Here is a 9,641-nt window from a genome sequence, read left to right as displayed (position 1 = left end):
TTCTTTGGTAACGTAAGTTCAGTTGTTCTAAACTAATTACCAATTCAAACATTGAAAAATTAGGATAAACTGAAAGTGAAGTGCATATTGTTAATAATTAGATCCTTAATTTTTATTATTTTTCTGACTGCAAGCTTTTTTTCCATAAGACCCTAACTGTAAATAAGTAGCCTCATTAGTGCTCATTTAATATGTGTGGCCCTAATCTCGATTTATTGTGTGTTATTCACATCCTGCTGTGAAAACAGTATTAGTTCTGAACTGCTTCATAAGTGCATATAGAGTGCACAAAGAGATACACAATTATCATGATAGTCCTGCGTGGCTAAAAAGCAATTTCCATTTTCAGATGGCAAACTGAGACAGAAAGAACTGTCAAAGGTAATGCCAATTCTGGAAATGCTTACCATAATGCAGTGATTTTTACTTTTGGTGTTTTTTTTTTTTTCCCCATTCAAAGCACAGCTTTTCCAGTGGCTTCAGTTGTACCACAGATTGCTCCTACAAGATCTTACTAATTCATACAACCGTTAGACAGAGAACATGTAGGTGATGAGCACCCATGAAAGTTTGCTTTAAGCAGCCAGCTTCGCATCAGGTAAGGATACTGGTAAAGCAGAATATCACATTAGTGCTCAGCTGGTGCAAGTTTCATTTTCCACAATACTTTGCCTTACATAACACTTCGGCTTCCTACCTTGTAGAAACTACAGTGTGATTTCTTAATATTTATCCTTCCAAAACCAATTTCTTTAGGGGTTTTGAATGTAAAAGAAATAAAAAATTAAAAAAAAGTAAAAAAGTCACTTACTTTGTAGTACAAAATTACTATAATTCAGTTCCATCAGTGATTTTTATCACTACTTATTTATCAATGAGAGGATCTTCCTTCTTTTCCTACGCCTGTTTTCTCAGCTTAAAATTGTTTTTCAGCCGATCTGCAATTTGCAAAGTACTGAAGGTCCTTGAAATGTGTGGACTTGAGGCCGGTGCTTAACACCTTTGCCTGGGGCGTTGCTCCAAGCGGTTTGGAAAGAGGGGGCTGTTGTTTTCCACCCTCCCCACAAGAGGTCACTGGCAGAGCAGAACGTGGCAATGGTGTTTGAGCGCTCTGGGTGCGTCTGCATTTTGCAGCCTGTCTCCTGCTCAAGCTTTGCTATTTCTTATCTCAGTTCTTTGCCTGCACGCAGCCAGAAGCTGTCCGGAAAGGGATTTTCAGGTCAGGCCCAAAACTGCATCGACAGATTTAGGTACAGTGGCGTGATAATACACGGCACCGGCACCGTCTCTGGCTGAAAGGGAACCTGCTTTGGTCCTTTCCCAGCACATAGTCTAATAATCTAACCTGTAGCCCACCTTCAGCCTGCTGTAGAGGGTCTTGTGAGAAAGTAGACACTTGGCAGCACCTGTTTATGGACTAGATTAATTATTTGCATGGATGTGTGTGTGTGTGCACTTAGGAGTCAGATTGTTAAGGACCAGTAAGGGCTGAAGAGTTGGTGAAGGCAATCACACTGGCAATTGTTAGATATGCGTGTATGTGTATAATGCATGTACATGTATGTATACACGCCTCACCCAACCTTGGACAGTCTAATGAAAAATATATGCATTTCCCTGGGACTGAGAAGAAAAAAGGAAACGGTGTGTAGGTGTCACTAAAACATGACTTCTCACTTTTGGCGCTCAGGTAGCCTGAAAGGAAAAAGTGACGTTTCTGCTCAATGTAGTTAATTTGGTTCATATGCTGCCTTGGGGCACCAGTGTATCTTGGCTGATGTGAAGAGAATTGTAAGGAGCAGGAGAATATTGTGAGAGATTGTTCTAATGGTAATGGTCATCTTCATATAATTTAGGGCACCTCTCTATATTTTGAGTTTGTGTGGGAAATACTGATAGCCTTTATCCATTGTTGGGAAGGTAACTGCTAGTGTAATTTTTCAGTATGAAAGGAGGTAGGTATGGAGGAAGGAGAAGGAGGTAGCAAAAGCAAAATCTTAACTAACTTTGCTTTTCCAGATCCCCCTGCAAGTAGGACTGGAAGATACTTTTGTTTTAGGAGCACCCTGTGTGGGTGGGAGCAGTGCCTGCATCTGAGGGTGAACAGAAGGATTTGGACCTTATGTTTCTTCAAAGACTATGTATCATAAACAGTTAGGACTCTGGTTTGGACTTACTGCTAATTATGTGCATATTTATGCTGAAAATGTCGTAGAATCACAGAATGGTTTAGGTTGGAAGGGACCTTAAAGGTTCTGTCATTCCAACCCCACTGCGATGGGCAGGGACACCTTCCACTAGACCAGGTTGCTCCAAGCCCCATCCAACCTGGCCTTGAACACTTCCAGGGATGGGGCACCCACAGCTTCTCTGGGCACTGTTCCAGTGCCTCACCACTTTCATATTGAAGAATTTCTTCCTTATTTCTAATATAAATCTACCCTCTTTTGGTTTAAAGCTGTTACCCCCCTGTCCTGTTGCTACATACCCTTGTAAAAAGTCTGTGTGGTTCAACCCCAGCTGGCAACTAAGTACTATGCAGCTGCTCGCTTACCGCCCCCTTCCCTCCCCAAGGGATGGGAAGGAGATTTGTCAAAAAGATGAAACTCATGGGTTAAGATAAGAACAATTTAATAATTAAAATAAAATATAATTACAATAAATCATAACAGCAATGGTAATGAGGAGGAGAGAGAGAGGGAGAGAGGAATAAAATCTGAAAGGGAAAAAAAAACAAACCCCAAGTGATGCGCAATACAACTGCTCCCTACCTGCTGAGAGACGCCCAGCCAGTCCCAGAGCAGCAATGGGCAGGCCCTGGCCATCTCCCCCTGATTTTTATACTCACATGACGCTGAGTGGTATGGAACACCCCTTTGGCTAGTTCGGGTCAGCTGTCCTGGCTGTGCCCTCTCCCAATTTTTTGTGCCCCTGCAGCCTTCTTGCTGGTAGGGCCTAAGAAATTGAAGAGTCCTTAATGTGAATATTACTTAGCAACAATTAAAACCATCAGTGTGTTATTCTCACGCTAAACCCAAAATGCAGCATTGTACCAGCTACTAAGAAGAAAATTAATTCTATCCCAGCTGAAACCACGACACAGTCGTCCTTCAGCTTTTTTGTAGGCCCACTTTAGGTACTGGAAGGCTGTTACAATGTCTCCTTGGAACCTTCTCCAGGCTGAACAACCCCAGCTTTCTCAGCCTGTCTTCATAGGAGACGTGCTCCAGCTCTCTGATCGTCTTCGTGACCCTCCTCTGGACTCATTTCAACAGGTCCATGTCCTTATGTTGGGGGCCCGAGAGCCGAATGCAGCACTCCAGGTGGGGCCTCACAGAGTAGAGGAGGAGGACCACGTCCCTCAACCTGCTTGCCATGCTTCTTTTGGTGCATCCCAGGATACAGCTGGCTTTCTGAGCTGCAAATGCACATTGCTGGGTCATGTTGAGCTTCTTGTCAGCCAACACCCCCAAGTCTTTTCTTACAGCTGCTCTCAATCCATTCTCTACCCAGCCTGTGTTTGTGCTTGGGATTCCCCAGTCCCTATGGAAGACCTTGCACATGGCATTGTTGCACTTCATGAGGTTCACACAGGCCCACTTCGCAAGCCTGTCAAGGTCCCTCTGGATATTGTCCTTTCCCTCCATTGTGTCCATCACACCACACAGCTCGGTGTCATCAGCAAACTTGCTGAGGGTGCACTCAGTCCCGCTGTCCATGTTGCTGACAAAGATGTTAAACAGCGCCAGTCCCAATACCGAGCCCTCAGGAATGGCAGGCAGTGCTGGTCTTCACTTGGACATTGAGCCACTGATGGCATTATCCACAGAGGGGTCCATCTGTCATATCCATGTCTCTCCATTTTAGAGACAAGGTTGTCATGAGTGTCAAATGCTTTGCACAACCCCAGGTAGATTATATCAGTTGCTCTTTTCTTATCCACCAGTGCTGTAACCCTGCCATAGAAGGCCACCAGATCTGTCAAATTTGTTCGTAGTTTATTATTCCAAGTTGGAACAGGTGATTTACAAAGAATGAAGCCTTTCTGTCGGCCAGCTGCTTTATTATTACCTCTCAATTTTTCTTTCTTTACTTACTTGGGAAGCCTTAAAGCTTTCTTCATTTACTTAGAGGGCAGATGGTTAGCGACTGAGAAGAGCATTCACAGTGGCAGTAATTATTCTGTAGTTGCCTCTCTCTCCCTGCTGTTTTCTCTTCTTCCTTTCCCTCTGCCCTAAGTGATATGCATGGATATGCGTTCTATGAAATGACGAGATCAGAGAACTGCTATATTTAAAGTTGTTCAAAGTGTTGTAAGAACTCATGAGTAATTTTTGATAGTGTTACTGTAGCCTCTTTGAGGTATGGAGGCAGAAGGTGAAGGACACTGACAAAATGGCAAAGGAAAACTGGTGCAGAGCTGAGAACAGAGTGACTATGTGCTGCTAAGGCTTCTTTCTGTCCTTTTGATGACTAGTTACAGCCTGGAATTCACCCTAAACAGCATTCTTTCTTGTAGAAAGTGGCAAAGGTGGTAGCATCAACATTTTTATAATAAACAATTGAGACCTTTTGGAGAAAATTCTGAATGAAGCTAGTTCTGGGTTCCTGTGAATCTCTACTTTTGCTTTCCTTTGTGCTTTCTTAGGTCTGTTTTGATGCATGTTTCCATTTTGGCTTTTAAGTAAATCAGCAACAATAAATCACAACTAATCTACTTCCAAGATTTTGAAGAGTGGTTTTAATGTTAATGGGCAAAGATTGTTTGATTGTGGGTTTTGTGGTTTGTTGTTTGGTTTTTTTTTTCTTGGGGCCAGGGCGTGGGGTGGGTAAAAACTAGAAAATGGAAATTTCCTTTCTCGTTGTCGCTAGGGAATCATATCCAGATCCCAGAGATTTTGTTGTTGGGATTCTGATTTGGAGCAGGGCATAGAGCGCCCAGTTTGAGAAACTTGCAACGCGTGTGCATTGGTTTACTCTGCATTGCCACAGTCTGGATTAGAATTACATTGGCCAGTACCCAGAGCTCCTGCTTAGAAAATGCTTTTCTGTAACTTTCTTGGCCAAACTTTATCCCCTGGGCTGATAAAACTGATTTAAAAGGTCTTAAATACTTTCCTTCAAAATTTTCTGCTTCGTGTGTATATATGATAGGATTTTTTAATACTTCCGCTTTCCTGGTGCAGTACAAGAAATTATAACTCAAAAGGAAGAAGGAAGGAGATGGCTTCGGCAGAATGGTTAGAAAAATAGGAAAGTAATTTTTTCAAATAAGGTTTATCATGGCTGTATTTCTGCTCTGTTGTTCATCTTCCTATGCCACTACTTTTTCCTCTACATGGAGAGGAAAAAAACCCCAACTCTGAGGAATCACAGAACAGTTTGAAATGGAAAGGACCTTTAAAGACCATGTAGTCCAGCCCTGCTGCCATGGGCAGGAACATCTACCACTAGATTGGGTTGCTCAGAGCCCCATCCAGCCTAACCGTGGACACTTCCAATGATGGGGCATCCACAGCTTCTCTGGGCAACCTGCTCCAGTGTCTTACCACCCTCACTGAAATGTTTTTTTTCCTTATGTTTGATCTAAACCTACCCTTTTCCAGTTTAAAACCGTTGCTTCTTGTCCTCTCGGTAGAGGGCCTGCTAAAATGTCTCTCTCTGTATTTCTTACAAGCCCCCAAGCCCCTTTGAAGTTTTGAAAGGGTGCAATAAGGCCTCCCTGGAGCCTTCGGTTCTCCACACTGAAGAACCCCAACTCTCTCAGCATTCACAGGCGAGATGTTCCAGCCCTCTGATCATTTTCGTGGCCCTGCTCTGGGTGTGCTTTAACAGGTCCATGTCATTTTTGTACCGGGGCCCCCAAAGCTGGATGCAGCACTCCAGATAGGGTCCCACGAGAGCTGAGTAGAGGTTACACTTTTTATGCAGCCCAGGATATGTTGAGACTCATATATGGTACAGCTTTTTATGCAACCCAGGACCCACATATTTTTATTCCAGTTGAAAAGTTTTCTTTCATAAAAGCAGTTAAATAAGTTTTTTTGAATCAGCTCTGGTGAAAGCTGTATGGTTGGGAAATAAGCTGGAAACTACATTGTTCAATCTTTAGCTATGGAGACCAACTCAATTAAATTTTAGCAATTTTCAGTTTGTATTACTTTAAAACCTGGGTGTATAAATACAGATAATTATGAAAAGCAAGATAAAGGAACCTCAATGAATGCAGAACATTTGGGGAATACATATGTCAATGCCCTCAAATTTAGTTACAAAATGAGTGGATCCTGGCGGTGTTCCATCTTCTTGTCTCCAGGACATCTGTATGTATTCCTTCCAACAGGAAAAAGTGATTCAGATTGATGGGGGGTTAAATGTTAATGTGGATTTCAATGCAGCTGCAGAACCTTAAGGACTATGGAACAAATACAGCAATGGCAACAGGCTGCACATCCATAGTGTGGTGATTTAAAGAGAAGGAACCCCTGGCAGAGTTCTGGATTTGCCTTAGTGCAGTTTTTCCCTATGATTTGCAAGAGGAGTCAGGTAATGCATTAAGGACACTGGTAAATGTTTCTAGATTGGAAAGTTTGGCAAATACCTGTGAAGATAAAAGCATGTGAACGGACATTGGAGATACTATAAACGTGGGCAGGAAAGAATAAAAATAGGTCAGGCAGGAAGAAATACAGCCCAGTGCATTTTCAGGAGGAAAGTCATCAGAAGGGAGCTTTTTGAAAAGAAATATGCTGGAGAGCTCTGAAGGTTGTAGTGTGTGGTGCACACAGGACTGTTTTTACAGAATAAAAATTGGAGACATCTTGGGATAGTGATGAAGGGCATATTTCTGTTTATGTCAGTGACCGTTGATGTCAGTTCATGATCTTTCCTCCAGTTCCCATTCCTGAAACCTATGGGTTCAAATAATTTCAAAACCAATAGGAATTTAAAGAGTGATTCACAACATCCCTTCTTGACTAGTGCAGGAGTTTTCCTTGGTGTGGACCATCTCTTTCTACTCCAGTTCCAATGCACTGTCCTTCCTTGTACTGGAAGGTGACTGGTGTCCCTAGGAGCCTGCTCTGGGCAGTGCTGTTTCTACCACAGAGGGTAAGAATTCTTGGGTTTGGCAAAAATGCCACCAACCTCAGCTAGTATGGGACTTCTGCTCAGTGTTCCCTTGTTAGCTGTGGAGGGTGCTCAGTGTGCTTACCAGCAACTGTAGGAATTCTGCATCTTTGAAACTGGTTCCCCTCCTTCCTTTCTTCGGTGTATTGGTGAATTCTGGTGGTATCTTTGCTGTGACATGAGACCAGTGAAGGAACTTTCTTTGGTCCTGAAAGTGAGTGGAATGCCACAGCTCTTGTAGGCAGGCTTCTCTCCTCTCTCCTGTTCACCCCAGTGTACCCAAACCATGCCAAAAATGTCCCTATTGCCAAAGTAATATTTTGTTGGTACTTCTAACCAAACATTGAGTATTTAAAAAAATTTTTTAAATGTACAGTTTTTAAATACTATTGTACTACACTTGTACTATTAAGGTGTTCCTATGCATTTATAGTGTATAGTGCAGATCTTGTGGTTTAACCGGGACATGCACAGTACAAGGTGCTCTTCGCTCCCTCCAGTTCTCTCTTTCTGTATTTTTTTTTTGGCTCTAAACCAGGTTGTGCAATAATCTCATCGTAATATTTCAAATATGGCCCGTGCAGAGTTTACACCAACAGATTTACCTTGCTGCGTGTGGTGGCGTGTGAATCCTGAACTGCCCTACCTTTTCTTCTTAGCATTTCACACTGTAGTTAATTTGATGGCAGTTGTTCATTTCCTGTTACACCGTTTACTGGGTTTCACAGTGCAATCTGCTATGTTCTTGCTAGCTTATTTTTTCTTTCCCATGATGAATCTCATTCTGTCATTTTTTTCTAGCCTTGTTTCTGCGCAGAGATCCTTTATTTTTCTCTTTCCTGGATTTCCATAAAAGTTCAACAAAAGCATAATCTGTATATTTTGTGAGAATACTTTTGTATATTCTAAATGTTCATGAAAAAAGTGAAATTATATTTTTTTTTCAAAACAGCCAACTTAATGTGATACTGGGATTTATCTTTTTATTCTGTTCCCTTGCTCCACCCTCTCCCCCCACCTGAAAGAAAGCAAAAAAGGGTTCTGAAAGTCTAAAAGAAGCAGAAGTATCTTAGCACAGGTAAGCACACTTTCTTTTGTGCATCAGGAAAAAAAAAATCAAATCAGTTACCGTTATTCCTTTCCATTTGATGGTCACCTTTGTAACATTTATGAATCAAACAACCTACTAGCACATCTAGTTGTATATTCTTGGAGCTGTCAAAAACCTAACCAAAACAAACTATCCCTTTGCATATGCTTTCCATGGTTCTTTTGAATTGTTAATGAAATACAGAGCATCTGATTTTCTGGCTTGGCCAGTGTCATTGAAGAGAACGAGGTGCAGTGTTTCATGTATGGAGTTACCTCTATGTTATCATGGAAGACCAGCTGAAGGGATTGTTCTTGGGCCTTAGAAGTAAGTGAAAGGGCAGAGCCGTTGGTGGCACGCTGTACTGGTTTTGTGTGGTAAGGTTTTGGTAGCGGGGTGGAGGGTACAGGAGTGGCTTCCCCGAGAAGCTGCTTGTTAAAGAAGTATCCGTAAAAGATAAAAGAAGTATCTTGTACTCTGCATGGTGTTGCATGCTATGGAATATCCTTTTAGCTGGTTCTGATCAGCTGTCCTGGCTGTGTCCCCTCCCAATTCCCCGTGCCCCTCCAGCCCTCTCCTGGCAGGACCTGAGAAACTGAAGTCCTCGACTGAGTATAAACATCACCCAGCAACAACCAAAAACATCAGTGTCCTGTCAACATTGTTCTCACACCAAATCCAAACCACAGCACTGCACCAGCTACTAAGAAGAAAATTAACTCTATCCCAGCTGAAACCAGGACACTACTATATGTCCTTGGTGATCTAATTGAGTTTCCCACATAGCAAAATTCTCAAGTCCTTATAGTTCCCCAAGGGTTTCAAGGTCCCCTGCCTCCTGTCATTGTGAGCTGTTATTTACTCAGGATAACTCTTTGCATCAGTAGTTCCCTTCTGTAGCCAGACTTTGTGGTCGAAGGGGACATTCCTGCTGTACATGCCCTAAATTCCCACCACAATAACACTCTTTCCCTTTGCTTCCCCTGTGTTTCCTGGCCTCAGCCTGAATCCCGGGCTTGGCCTTCCTCTTCTTTGGCCTCTACCTTTCACTTGCAAGTTTCTTGCTAAAGCCGCCGCCAGTAAATTAGCTTCTTGTTCTTTTGCTCTCTTTCTTTCTTTCACTTGCTCAGCTTTGTGTTTCTCCTCTTGCCCATCATACACAAATACTGCTACACTTAAAATTTTCTGTAAAGTTGCCCCTTGCCAGCCTGGCATATGTTCTTTGAAATATTTCCATACCTCTGGGGCTGCTTAATCCACAAACCCACTAATTGTTAGCATGTCATTAAAATTATGTGGGGTCATTCCCCCATATTTTAACAAAGCTTATCAAAGCCATCCCCAAAAATTCACTGGGGTTTCATCTAGGCACTGTCCGCATTCTTGCACTTTTGTTCAATTTACTCCTAACTCACCACGTGCC

Source organism: Falco peregrinus, chromosome 6 (assembly GCF_023634155.1).
Source record: "Falco peregrinus isolate bFalPer1 chromosome 6, bFalPer1.pri, whole genome shotgun sequence".
NCBI classification, from domain to species: Eukaryota; Metazoa; Chordata; class Aves; order Falconiformes; family Falconidae; genus Falco; species Falco peregrinus.
The sequence above is the reverse complement of the archived record's forward strand: the minus strand, read 5'-3'. Positions refer to the sequence as shown.